This window comes from Branchiostoma lanceolatum, chromosome 1 (assembly GCF_035083965.1).
Source record: "Branchiostoma lanceolatum isolate klBraLanc5 chromosome 1, klBraLanc5.hap2, whole genome shotgun sequence".
Lineage (NCBI taxonomy): Eukaryota > Metazoa > Chordata > Leptocardii > Amphioxiformes > Branchiostomatidae > Branchiostoma > Branchiostoma lanceolatum.
The window spans coordinates 19,973,889-19,988,085 of NC_089722.1; positions in this window are offsets into that span (position 1 = coordinate 19,973,889).

A 14,197-nucleotide genomic window follows, 5' to 3' on the forward strand; every position below is an offset into this window, starting at 1 on the left:
TTCTGACACTGGAGGATGCGCTCGCTATCTGCCAGTAAGTCATCATACACTCGCCAACAAGACTCTCTTGAGGTAAGTGCACATTTAAGGGTAAAATATCCACATGCCATGTTAATTAGCTTAGATAATTCTTTTTGCTGTGAAGACGATTTTTCGTAGTGGAGCCCTATCTTCCTATGATCTGTGTACTGTTTTCCTCAACATATGTGAACCGGTGTCTGAATGTATACGGGTCATATATATGTATATGTACACTTCATTGTCAAAGCACGGCCATACAAAAGGTTCTTGGAGCGCGAGCGCAACCAGTCAGTTATGCTTACTGTGACCTACATTTCATGTCACTAATTTATGCTAGGGTCACATTTTCAAACCGGGGCCCGGTCGGGCAGTTTGCGGGAAAGAAGAATAAGAGTATATATTATCAAAAATATGCACAAATCATGCTCATGACTAATCGTGTTTACATCTTGTGCGTTGTCTTTTTATATCATACTTTTCGTTTCCGCAAACTCCCCGATTTGGAATGTGACCCTAGGTAGCACAACAGGTGGCCAAACCTTGCAGCACAATTTTCATGGCGTTTTAAGCCGTGTAGTCAGCTGTAGCATCTGTCTGATGAAAACATTTTACGTGCTCTACAACGACATGAGTGCACGGCACTACACGCGATCATGAAGTCAAGTATTTGATGAATGGCACATTATCTAGTGTTTCACGTTTGACCTACATGTACATGACAAACCATGCACCAGGTAGAGCCTTCTCAACAGGTGATATACGGGTCGGGCTAAGAGTAATGCCTGACGGGCCTGTAAAGCCTGCTAATTTAGGCTAATGCTACGATCACATTTGCACCGGTGCCCGTAGGGGGTGTAGTCCTGGCTGGGCCACCGAAGACACAAGTTTGTCCCGGTGGACTGCCGGACACCGGAAGGGTACCTCTCACGATTGGTTCATGGCGCCTTTTTGTTACCAGGACCCGCGTTGATTTTAACTCCGTGTTAAAAACTTCCAGGGCCCCGACCCACGGGGACACGTAGGAGTAACTTAATCAACAGCCGCTCTGTAGACAACAGCCCTGTATGACTGTTCACAGGACAGTGAATGGGCCGCCCGCTGGTTTGTAACTGGTGATGACGTCATTATCTGGACAACTGGGTGGTCAATTGTCGTCAACGCGCCTTCTGCGCATGCGCGTCTTGGTTGACATGGTATATTCACATTACTAGCATAAATGATACTGACTAGTTAGTAGTTAATATCTACTAACTATTAGATATTAAATTGTTAGAATAACTAATAGTTAGATCTTATTTGAAGCGCGGTGTATATTTCAGAAGGCTATGCACATGCATAATGCTGTTGCTGATTCTATTCGATTTGTTTGTCTGTCTGTCTGTACATGTGTGTGTGTGTGTCCAATGTACAAGAAACAACCAATGAAGCTTTTTTTATAACCGTTCAAATAGGCCAGGCTCCGCGCAGTCCCAGTTAGTACAAACGATTTAACGGCGCCTTGCGATTAGCTGGTATGCAACTCAGGGCAGCCCGAGTTAATACAGACGGCGCCTTGCGATTGGCTGGTACCCAACTCCGGGCAGCCCGAGTTAATACAAACACGGGAACCCCTTTTTACGTCCCTTCCGAAAGACGGGTGCAGGACCAACCGACATGCCCTTCCCAGGATTTGAACTTGGCTCTCCTGGTTAGCAACTGGTTGGAACCTAGGCTAGCTGAGGCTGCTACCAGTTGAGCTACAGGTATATATCCCCCTGCATAAGTTCAATGCAGATTAATTTCATACCGATGGTTATTTGCAAGAGCACTTAGAGGAACCTTGGAGCAGAAACATCCGCCAAAATAAAACGCGTGTGAAAGCCGAGAAGGGCGCGGGGTAGACCGCCTGAGCGAGTGAACTCTAAGTGGTTTATATAAGATGCTTCTTTGTGAAATGTATTAACCTTAACCTTCTCGCTGCTGCCTATTATAGTACTTAGCTTCGTAACCAATATAGATTTGGTAGCCTGATGACTACTTTGGGGTACGAATAAAGGTGAGCTGGCACGCGCCTAGCTAGAACGGTTGGATAGGGCGAACATATAGGTCGTACATACCTACGCACCCGCCCTGTGAGGTACGTCTGTTAGTATGAATCCATTCTATGTTAGCCATTAAGCTTTAAAACGTTGAATATGGAAACAACGCTCAGCGATAGCTCTCGAAGATTCTGTGTATTCTAAACTCGTTCAAAAGTGAACAAAGGATTGAAATTGTGAGGAACAAAATTTGCGTTGTTATTAATAACGGGGGATAGAAATGGAAAGCGAGTTTAGTGTCAATTTCACGCGTTCGACATTTACTTCTCACAAGTAATAGTAATACTGGAAAATTGCTGTTGCTTGTAGCATGTGCTGCAGCGCCTCCTGGCGATACTCATCATTTGTGCATTAGCTCATGCATCATCGATTGTCTTTGGCATTGTAAATAACAATCGAAAGCAACCTGCTTGGTTCTGTTTGTTTGTTTGTTTGTTTGTTTGTTTGTTTGTTTTTTCTTTGATTTATTGCGGGCCCGGTAAACCGCCCATCGCGTAACACACCAGGTTTGTACACAAGCTGCATATCCGGACAGATTTATTTGATCCACTCACACCGGTAAGGACACATTTTCTTTTCGATGGTGGGCACACACACCAACACACACACACACACAAACACACACACCAACACACACACACACAAACACACACACCAACACACACACGCAGAGATAGGTACGCACGCACGCACACACACACACACAGACAAACACACACGCACACATACACAAACACACACACGCAGAGACAAATACACACACAAACATACACACATACAAACACAAACACGCAGATACAAATACGCACACGCACACACACACACACACACACACACACACACACACACACACACACACACACACACAAAATCAGTCTTAACCTGCATACCACTGGAAACTGTTGTATTTTTAGAGGGGACATTAAGGATCATTAAGCCTAAGACCCCGTGTTTGAGAAGAGCTGCTGAAAACAACCGACGTCAAATATGTAACCAAGGGGCAAAAGTCAATGAACGGTAGAGAAGGGATCGAGATAGCCTCCGTTGCAGGCTTTTCCCGCGGCGATTTTTCAACTTATCGGGGCCAGATTCTTTGGCTGGGGAACCGCATCTGCTTGGGGACCGTACCTGCTTGGGATCCTGTAACCGCCGTGTTGAGATATTTTTAAAGTTTAAAAAAATCGCCGTGGGAGAAGCCTGCAACAGAGGCTAGGATCGAGAGACTTGTGCTCTCACAGAACCTCAGAACCCAGACTTGTCACTGCGTATTAGTTAACACTTCAAATGCCACTTTGTTCCCGTTTTATTTATCTTGGTCCCGAGGGAAATTTCGTCTCTGTTTTCTTTGTCGTCATGTTAACCCACGTAAAAAAAGGGTGCAAGCCCACTTCATGTCACAAACATCCCCATTACGCGGAGTAATAGGCCGTGGTTAATTGCTTGTAACGTTGGGTAACATAAATTCGGGATTTTTCCGATAATGGTTGACTGAAATCAATCTAGCAGAACAATAAACCATCCTTTTTTTCTATCATTCTGTCAGTATCATGTACTATCTTTGCACTAATCATATATATGGTAGATTTTGTCTCTAGTCGTGCTGACACCATAATATTTCAACTTCAAACTACCGTCCGCCGCACGCACAATGACGGTGCTGTCGGACAGGGGGGCACATTAATTCGGGAGAGAAGATTTGTCTTGAATATCTTACCGCTAATTACATTTTATACAGCAGCTATTCGTTCCATCCTTGGCTTGAGGAGAGTGCTATGGATATAGACGTGTCCGAGTAAAAAAAATACACGAAAAAACGGCCGTACCGCACGCATCAAGCCTTCGGGAACAACCCGTGTGTTGAGTCGGTAGAACGTCACTCAAAGTTCACCCCCACCGTCATGGAAATTTGTACATTATTCATCGGGGCGTTAGCTGGATGCCGTAGAAATGGTAATACTACTATGTCCATGTGTTTCTGCTTGTGCTAAGAGCAAACTTTGAGGAAAATATCGCCATCAGTCCACTATCACACACAACATTTAGACAAAAAAATGTTCCTCGCAAACGTTTGTCGTCTGCCGAATAGCAGGATTCTGGGTAACGAATATGGCGGCGGGAAAATTCACCGTAGTGCCGTAGCCATTGGTTGTAGCAACAAAGAGGCGTTTTTATGATTAATCACACTTAGAGTCCAGTTGTAGGTTAGCAAAAGAGATTCTAATAAGTTGTATTGTAAATAATTGTGTTTAGCAGGAAGCGGATGTGACATTTGTCTTATAAACCAGCGAACAACTATGTACATATAATTCTCCCACGAAGCCCTCAGACTGTGACAATAAGGGACGGAGAGCTTTTGACGTAGCCAACTTCTAATGCATGGTTATCGAAGCTTTTCAGACAGTGTTCTGAATGCGTTAGTCTGTCAAGTTTGCATTTCTAGCGGTATTACTGATGTTACATCTAGCACATATCCCTAAACACCCCGTTTTCGAAAAATCCCGAATTTAAGTACCCCGCGAATTTATGTTACCCAACGTTACATGTGGCCATAACAGGTCATTGGCATTCCTTGTTATAATAATGATGATAAGTTTATTACAAATTCCTACCCGAATTAATTGCAAATAACATACATAAAAGAACAGGGTACAAAATAGGTATAAACGCAGCAAACATAATTGCCTATAACTAGTGAAGGGTTTGACTTCTCTTTTGTAAGCAATGGAAGACGTTATGTCCCACCTTTTCTATAATTTGTGGGGTTTTGGTAGGTAAAAGAAGAATAGTCTTTTCTTTGTCTGTAAGCTTAGAGGAATTCGGATAGATTTTAGTGGATAGATTATACGGCTGCAAGTGGGGCAGTCGGTGTCTTTTGATCTTGATGATGTGTACAACTGAATGTCAATTTCCCGTTGCTTCAGAATTTTTTTTAGTCGTTTGTAGGTAAAAAAGGAAAGTTACAAATAGTAACAAGAGTTCGAAGATCTCATAACTCCGTGGCACATTTACGGCCTCTTTTATACGATGAACTTGACATTGATGGGAAAATACATATCCGCGAAAACACAAACAAACATACAAATAGACAAAGCAAAAATGATACTTCGCGTTGGACTCTTTATTGACCTCATGACCTGGAATGTCACCCACTGCAGTTCCAAACAAGTCGCTAGGGGGCCCAAACGTACACAACTTACTTCCTGTTGCATGAACTATCTACCACACAAAAATCATGACCGTAGCACTTGCAGCAAATTTGACCTCAAGCTTTGAAGCTACGCTGCAGTACCTTAGATACCCACTAGGAGGCCCATCATCGAACTTGGCCTTCCCCTTCAAGAGCCCTACCCATCCACTAAATATCATTTCCAACCATTAACAGTTCCTCGAGTTATCCTGTCTACATACAAAAACGCATACATACACAGCCCGCTGCAGTACCGTAGGAAAATGCCAGGTGACCCATTTTTGAACTTGACCTCCGTTTCCACAATCTCTTCGTACCCACCAAAAATTATGCAGATCTATCAACAATTCCTCGAATTATGTTGTCTACATACAAACACACAAACATACAAAGTCCACTTCAGCACTGTAGGAAAACGCAAGGTGAACAATTTTCGAACTTCGTTTCCACAACTGCTTTTCCACTCACCTACATGTACCAAGAATCACGAAGATCCATCAAAGGTTTCTCGAGTTATGCTCTTGACATACAACAGACCCACTCCACAGCTGGTGTAACCGAAAATATAACCTTCTCGGCGAAGGCATTGACGATGTAAATATAACTTGACAGGTGAACTATTCATGGACAGTAATATATAGCTGGATATGAGCGCGTGCGTGCCATGCACGCATGGGTTTTCTGTTCATTCAACCAACCATACGCTCGAGCGCACTTCTCGTAAAGACGCTTTCTCCGATCATAATTTATTCCACCGTTCAGGACGCCATTGCTTTCGATACAACTCACGAAGGCCAGGTGTAAAACTCAACACATATAGATTTATATAGCCCATTCCTAGAGGGTGTTCTCATGAAAAAGGGGAGAGCTATTGTTCTGTGGTTTCTCTGTCTATTATGTCTGATTTCGTATTAATGTACTACATCATCCAAATAAAGCCAAAGGCTAAACCTTTTTCTTCTAAATCCTTCACTCACTTTGTCCGTAGATATTGGAAGGCTAGGAAGTGATATTTAAGAACTTAGGCGATATCTGAGACTCTTGTACACGCTAGGCGAGCTCCGCGTTGTGTTGCGTGCAAAAATTTCATAAACAACTTGGCGGTATGGGTTATTTGGCACACCCAGACTGCTATGTTATCTTTGTAGGAGGTGTATTATATGTATGTATTCAAACGTGCTTGTTTACGTACACGTTACCTTACAGCGCCTATTTACCTTCGCCAAGAAGGTTTCGGTTGCGCGCGCGTGTGTGTGTTCTTTTGTGAACCGTATAACTCGAGACTGCCTGGGTGGGTTTTCTTGATATTTGGCATGGAAAAAGAGAGTGAAGGATTTAGAAGAAAAAGGGTTAGCCCATGTGGTTAGCCTTTGGCTTTATATAGGTAGGTCTTGATGAGACCTCGGAAAGATGACTTTTTGGACCCCCTAGCAACTTTCTAAGGTACTACAGTGGAATTTCCGGTTTGATATCTCGTGTTCTGGACAAGCCATGGTCATGGCTCTTAATGGTAGATAGTTCTTTGTAGAGAGATTAAGTCGTGTAGGTTTTGGCCTCCTAGTAGCCTAATTCATGCAAATGAGGACCTTATTTGCATAATCAATGAGAAAAAATTATGATACGTCACCCGAAAAGGTTAACATCATTTGGCGAAGGTATGAGGTCTTGGAACGCTAGTTGAGAATGCCCCACGTGCACTTCGAATAGGTTTTTCACCACAACTACACTACAACATTACACGACAAATCACGTACCCTAATTGCTTTGTACTATTAATGTCCAATACATTTATGTACCGTATTCATACTATATCACGTCCATATATTTGCACTACAAATACAGGCAGACCGTTTATAATTTATGCATGATGTTGTTGACATTGTCATTGGCACTTGTCAGTTCGCACAAGCCTACAATCTTTTAGGGTCCGGGCGCATTCGACGTACGTACTCGTGTGATTGTCGTGCGATCACGAACGTACTGATGAGCCTGAGGCTATGGGGACAAACCTGCATGTGTAGTAACGTTACATGCAGAATTCAGCTGTCTTGTATGTTATGGAAATGGGGTGGTTTAGATCTATAGACCCTTGTCGGTGGTTGGTTCTGTTACATTTATACAGCTTGCTTTAAAATTCTGCAACATCAAATCTACGACGAATGTTACGACGCCGTAACATAAGACAAGTAATGCTGGTCACCCTCTTTCAGCATGTTTCGTCAGCGGTTGTACATTTTGTACTTCTGTGACCATACTAGATTGACGTTTTGATCGGTAGTGTCTCGTAAAAGTAATTTTTTTTCGAATGACTAACACTCAATAAATTGTATTGCGATGTATTGTGAAGAGGGTTGGTCCAGATGTGTACTTGTATAGCAGCTTGTGAGAGTGGATGTGTTTTTTTCTTCGTGATACTTGATTTGGGTGGTCACATGTTACTGCGAGTGCAACGTTTTTCTTGAACTGATCAAGACTATCCATGCATGCGCAGTTTAAATTGTTTCAAGTTAACACTCCACCCTCAGGAGTCTTTGGTTACCATTCACACCGTAAAGATGCCCTTTGCTGTCAGTTGTTGCTTGACTTTTTTTATGGTCGACATTTCTGTGGCCAACATGTGACCGGGGTTATCAAAATAGCATTGCGCACGTTCTCACCTACCTATCCTTTCATCCGGAAAACGAACCATTTTTCAGCTGTCAGTATTAGATCACGTGCATACCAGGCTTCGCACATCCGGATAGATCCAGCCTTGGTGGAGATCCTGCTTAAGCCATTTGCGTTCATCAAATCCAGCTGCAACCTAATCTTTTAATTTTACGACTAATGATAGATTGACGCAGCTGCAGAATGACTAGAAACCGTCAATTGTGTGACCAACATGTGACCGGAATGGTGATCAAAATAGACAGTGCGCATTTGTCCTTTCATCCGAAAAAAACCCAACCATTTTTCATCTGTCAATCTAAAATGCCATCTAGCCACCTCACTTTGCCGGAAAGTATTGGGCATTTACGCATTTCTTTGCGAGTTCTTTCGAGGGTCTGCATGCATTTTTCTGTATGACGTACTATTTTGAGCTTCATCGTTAATTGTTGCGAAATCTTTGATTCCTGAAGAGTAATTGGTCGCTTTAACTCTATGTAACATCTTATTTACTGTCCTGCGACCCCCCCCCCCCCCATGCTGACGATTCTCCGGAAGCAGGCCAAAGGCAGTGCGTGTGCGTCCGTTATCCATATAAGTCAAGTAGGTGTAACCCAGTCCTGTAAAGACGTCATATCTTATATCAAAGGTGATAGGTGAGAACATGTCCCTAGCATCTACGCGGAAATTAATAGAGCACGTCATGTACGCGGTGTGTTATCATCTGTTATTTCAAGCACAAAGGGAGATGCCTAACGGGTCTGATCATGAAACGATCACTCATCGTCTGGCAAAGGACGGTATACATTGCTTTGTCCAAATTCTAGCCATCTTTAGCCTTAGACAGTTGGACAGTTCTTGAAAAATGCAATGACTGATATGGGGGGGGGGTATCGTTATTTCCTTCGTGTACGGAGGTATTGTTCTTCGGTGTGTCTGTGTTTTCGCTGTTATTACCTTTGCAAAGAATTCGAAGGTACTGAAGCAGAACTTCCGTTTTTTTAAATATCTCGTGTTATGAACAATCTATGGTCACGAATTTTGACCATAGATTGGTAGCTTCCTTTGGAAATGCAGCGGCGTTTCAGTTGCAGGCTTTGAGAAGGGATAAATCAAAAAGACTTTCATGATTTTTAAACATGGAATATAAATTATGCAAATTGGAACTTAGTTTGCATGATAAATGAGGATGATATATCTAAATCAGTTTTGCTAAATGACATTACATATGAAACTTGGCTTGAGAGGAATACCAATGGCCATGAATAATGCAAATCATGAACTAACTTGCATAGTTATTGACAAAAATTATAATACCTTATTAGCGGTAAGTGATGGGATATTTATACAGTACTAGTGACATATATACTGTGCATATATGGGAAGTGCTGCACTACGGATCTCTCGAACCCACTGATTTTCAAAGTGGCGGATTTATGTAACCCGGCGGATTAATGTTACTTACCACTTGCGGAAAATATTTTATCCTTATGTAGTGTTATATAACGTTTGCCGTAGAAACCTTTCTACTCGGGTCGTTTATTGATTATGGTAAGAATGAGCCTATATTGCTCTTCATGATCAGGTGGCAAGGCAATGGTGTGAGTGATAAACATCGCTGTGTTGTGAAGGATATTCCACGTACATTACGCCCATCTATGTTTAAAGACAAACAAACAGGTACACACATCTATGTAGAGAATTGAAGTGGCTTCATCCTTCTTTAAAATCCAACATTGAATGGATGTCACGTTCCACCAGGTAATCTACCACATTCATGAGACGATGAATTGAGTTCTCGGGTCCCGGATAATTACCATGTAGGCTTATATAACGTTTTGGACCAGCACCAAAGCGCTGTGAGCTATAGAAAATGATATTGCTTCGTAGCCTCTTTCTCGGACCTTCTAGATGCAGCCAGTGGTTATTTTTAGTCTCTACGCCGGCTATAGGAAGAATATTTGCTAGGGAATCGAAGTTTGGCCACCATAGGGTTTCATTTGCAGGCGTGGGGGAGAAATGTTTACCTCACCGTAGACTGACTTTCCTGGCCAATCATTCCTTTTTTGCCGAATTTTACGATCCCTTACCCCCGTAGGAAGGCCTATTGGAGGCTAGTTTATTTTTAAGTGGAGCGCTGATTTGGAATGTTGCAATTTTCAATATGGGCAAGGTTCTCAAATGAATGGGGAGCTCGGTGGCTTTCTAGGTCCAGTTTCCTTCTAGCGCTTCGAGAACCTTTTGAGAACCTTAGCCCATGTTGAAAATCGCAAATCAGCGCCCCCGCCCCTCTAGAAGGACTGCGAAGGAGGCTAATTGCTTCAGGTCTTTGTGATTGTTTTCTCACGCCAGAGTAGAAGGATAAGAGACAAATTACACTTTCGGGCTGGGTGCTTCACATTCTCACGTGAGGTAATACGGTCTGGGTGTTTTGTACATGATTCGTATCGCTGGAGAAAACATTGGACAGAAGAAGCCAATATTCTTTATTTTCAATCGAGAATCTAATACTGTAAATGCATTTAAGTTCGCGTGGTTTTTATTTCGTGCTAAGGCGAAAATGGAGTGTTCGCGGTGGTTTTAAGTTTGTGGCAGCGCTATAGTCACATTCTGGTACAGCATTGGACAAAAATGTTCGCGGTGGATTTAAATTCGCGGTGGAACGGTTGCCGCGAAAACCGCGAATATAAACCACCGCGAACATTTCTGCATTTTCAGTATTAGAACTCTGGCACTTTTAAGGTCTTCAGTTAAGTGTTTTGGTACGAAGCACACAAATTTGAAGTGTTGAGGCCAAGCCTACAGCTGGGACGTCGGCAAAGCGTTCGGCCTAGTATTCGGACAATCAAATTTGTCTCGGTGATTTCAAGTAGAAAAAGACAGCTATGCAATTACAACCTACGTACCCTTTTTCATCAACACGATGGCCTTCGATGACGAGTGACTTTTTTCTGGAAGGTTGAATTCTCAAAATGAGTAGAGTGGGTGTTTGTCGCCTTTGTTCGAACATTTTTTAAACATTTGTAGCAAACAGAGATAAGAAACTGTTTTGAACCAATTCCAACCTTTGTTTGACTTTCTAGATATTTTCTACCGCACAGAAACATTTATAACCTCGACTACATTATTTGTATTTAGTTTCTAAACTGTTGCAACATAGATTCACCATTTTTTCTAACATGTTCTAACATGGTCGAAACATTGTGTAACTGGGTCAGTGGGCTGGGAAGAGGGCAATTCTCACACCCTTGCAAAGTACAGGGAATTATGCCTGGGTGCCGTGCATAGACAGCTCACCACAAAAGAGCCATCAGTGTCCAGCTGTGAAATATTAAATCATACAGAAGCAAACAATAGAGCCCACTTATTACCTATTTTTATGGGGGCAATAACCCAACGATACCATTTGATAATGTTGCAATTTGTTAGAACATGTTCTGACATTGGAAAACACATTTATCTAAAATTGTTCCCAACATATATGGATAAGTTCAAACATGTTCAAACTGTCATTTTTAATTGTTTGAACAATTTGGAACTAATTTGACCGAAATCTTCTTTTATTTAAAATAGTTCAAACTAATTGATCATCCTTGCACTGACTTGAAATTGACTCTTATATTCTTTAGACAAGCTAAAATTCGTAGGAATCTTGCTCTTTGTTCTACAAGATGTAGGTTTGGTCTCGTTCTGACAATTTATAACATATAAGGCCGTCATTGCCTTTTTGTCTGTTGCTGTATCAGTAATAGAAAGCCTAGCAATTTCTTTGCATACGCCTTCTATGCCTTAACCTTTAGCACACTGAAGTAGCCGTCTGGCCCCCACTTCTCTATTGGTTACGGGATTAGGTAGCAGGGAGAAGGTTAAAACTACAAAATGTATAAACTACGAATGCCAAAAATTCGTATATTTCATAAAAGTCATCATAGAACAAGGCTAACTCAGTGAAAGTCCGCATGAAGCTCTTTCATCGAATGAAAGCAGCACGTGCATCATTACCTTTACGTAATTATAAGAGCCTTGTCTTTGACATTCTAGCTCATCTTTACCTTCAAATGAATACCCCTAATATCGTTGAATCGCCATGGCAACAACTAATCATTGCAATTTCCTCCAGAAACTGTCAGAAATTGGATTTCAAAGTTGCGCTTTAGGGAAAGCATGTATAAATGTACTGTCGGCGCTTCAGGCTTACCATGGCATTTTGGACCTCTTTCATTTTTTTAAAGTCATGCCGTCACCCAAAGGCAGAGGCCTTCGATATCTGACCGATTTTAAATAGGATGGTTGACTGTTTTGAAGTTATAAAATGAAAATTATCAAAGAATTCTGCGGCACCTTTCATAACTGTAGTTTGTAATTTACCACCTGGTAAAATGCCGAAGTTAGGGATGTCCCAACTTTATTCATTTAGAAAAGAGGTCTCTTGAATTGTACAGGATAGCATGAGGGTGAGATTTTGACTTATTTGAATTGCAACAACACAATACACGTGGAGCTTCCTTCCTTCATTCCTACCTTCCTTCCTTCCTTCCTTCCTATACATTTGTTCCTTCGTTCCTTCCTTCCTTCCTTCTCTCCTTCCTTCAGACCCTTGTAGTGCCTAGTAGCACATAGGGCAGCAAGAAAACGAAACCCTAATTTACGTCCCTCCCGAAAGACGGGTGCAGCCCCAGTCGAGCGACCTGCCCAGGATTGAACCAGGGTCTCATAGTTACCAGGTAATTGGAACTAGGACCTCAACTGTGAGGCTGCTACCGGTTGAGCTGCATGGCCATCCCTTATGCTGGTATTGTGCACCAAACAAAATGAGACAGTTAGGAACATTCAAGCACGAGAGGAACTAATCAGTAGTTTCCATGCTGCTGTGTTAAGAGTCAATTTCCTACCGCCCTTAAAATTCTTCATATGTACTTTTCTTCATAATTATGTACGACATAAAAGAAGAAATTCGCTGTTCAAAGATGACGTAAACCGTTTCTATGGTTATCATTTTCTATTGCGAAGAAAGTATAGGTGGAAGCTCATTAAGCGGCAACTGTACGGCCTTGCTAACATTAAAATTATGGTAACAGCAATTACGGCGCTCGTGACATTTGTGTCACTTGAGAAAATCGTCTAATGACCATTCATTCAATCTTCCGGTACTTGAGAACAACCTATCTCAATTCAAATGGCGCATGCGCCGTGGCTATTTTTTTGTCACGTTTCCTTGAATTGCGGTGTTTACCAGGTTGACCTTTATTCACAAAAACTTTGACCTAATATGCGGCGTCTATTATAAGATTTATGCATTGAAAAAGAAAATGAGTATTTTTTTCTTCTGTTTTTAATGATATACATTTATTGTCGGCGCCTTTGATTTGAATGCCTGCCACATACTTGATAGCGTAGCTAATCAGAAAAATATTACATGCCTTAAACATCAAAAATGAATTGCCACCTTTGAAGATTCCCGTCGCCGATTTCGCAGTTGTTTGGATGCCATCATCTCTTGATGTTAAGAAAATTATTTATTGTAGAAAATTGAGTTCATTTGTTTTCTTCGGGACGTACCTAAGACATGAAAAATAAGAGAAAGCCACCTTTGAAGAAGTCCCGACGCCGATTTCGCAGTTGTTTGGGTGCCATCATCTCTTGGTTGGTTGTACATTTTGTCTTTTGCATATATTTTTAGATTAGTTCAGCGTGCTGTTTTGTACTTAATTTTAAGACTGCGTAATTCAGCCGGTTCACTTTCAAGAAGGTAACATCGGCTGCAATGCTGTTTTAATTTCTGTATGTGTCAATCCCTGAATAAACCATTTGTATGTACAATTATGTTAAGGAAATTATTTGTTATAGAAAATTAAGTTCATTTGTTTTCTTGGGGACTAACGAAAGACATGAAAAATAAGAGAAGGCCAGACACGTTTCTGACTGATTTTAGTCAATGCTCAGTTCCATGCTGAGAGCTATTTTTAGATTCCCCGTACAGCTCTAAAAACGTATCGTTACTGGCGCAACGCCATACTTAAACAACCCTGTTGGCCATGGGAGACACATGATATGTCTCATCACGAATTGTGCGCTTTTTTAGATCCATTTACTTGACATTGCCAATACGCATCGGTGACTTCAGAAGGAATTTGTAATGTTTTTTTTATAGTTTAGTGATTGAAAATGCAACGTATGTACCTACATACCTGAACCTTTTAAGGAGCATTCCACTCCAGAAGCAGGTATTATGATTCATCAGAGACTAAATCATTATGCTTGAATC